The sequence below is a fragment of the Dermacentor andersoni genome, unplaced genomic scaffold, assembly GCF_023375885.2.
Source record: "Dermacentor andersoni unplaced genomic scaffold, qqDerAnde1_hic_scaffold ctg00000599.1, whole genome shotgun sequence".
NCBI classification, from domain to species: Eukaryota; Metazoa; Arthropoda; class Arachnida; order Ixodida; family Ixodidae; genus Dermacentor; species Dermacentor andersoni.
The window spans coordinates 42501-43626 of NW_027315281.1; positions in this window are offsets into that span (position 1 = coordinate 42501).

Sequence of the window (1126 nt, forward strand, 5' to 3'; positions counted from 1 at the left end):
CGGCTGACGTGGTTGCGGACTTTGCCGCGCGCCGGCGCCGACAGACTTCCACCGGAATGCATACAATTTCAGCAACAATCCCGTGGCTTCAGTTTTAGTCCCCGCGTGGCTTAAGCGCCGAGCATTTTTTCTCGCTACCTGGCGTAAGCGCCGAGCATTTTCAGGCTTAAGCGCGGGCGTTCGGCGCTCTCCGTGGCCGCCCCGGCTGACGTGGTTGCGGACTTTGCCGCGCGCAGCTTGAGCGGTGAGCATTTTCAGTCGCCATATGTGGCTTAAGCGCGGGCGGGGTGTGGCCGCCCCGGCTGACGTGGTAGCGGACTTGGCGTAATGTTGCCCGTTGTTTCACAGGAAACGGGCACCGCGAATTTCATGCTTTCTTTCCAGCTTGGAACGTTTGGCTTTGTGTGCGGGTGCTGCATTTAAGGAGCTGTGTATAACTTTATAGAGCGTCTCAAGAAAAACAATTTGTTTGAAGCTTCACACGTGAGAGGAGCGGCTTCTGAGTACGAGGCGGTTTTCCTTTTTTTTTTTTTCTGCCGATAATTGTACTCATCTGCCACGTCTCTCACCACGATATGATATTTTTTTGGGGGGTTTCTCCTTTGATCCTCAAGTGAACGGACTGTCCAGTACTGATGCCATTTACAAAAATCCAAAACAGCAGAGGCCCGCACCTGCTCAATCAACGCCAACTCAATTTAAGGAAGGGCTGTTCAAAAGCTGATCGAAACCATCCAGTTTGGGAAAACCTATTTTATGCAGTAGTTTTTATTATTATTTTTTTTTTATTGTGAGAGACGTGAAATCCACACCACGAAATGAACGTCCCTTTGTTACCCTTTTGTTACCGCGGCTTCGAAACCGTGCGTAATACCAATTTAATTGTGTCCTGGTTGGCCGTTTGTCAGCACTTTGTGTTCTTCTAGAAAATCAACTACTAGTTTATAAATTACGTGCGCGAAATTTTCCTCCGTGTGCACCACCAAAATACTTAAAGAAGAGAGAATGCGTCCGGGGCCTTGGGATTTCGAAAATGCCGTGCTCTGAAATTTTCACATCCGCCATTGGAAAGATAATTATTATCCGTCGTAAAAAAGAAAAAAAAAAAGAAAGAAATCACATTTGA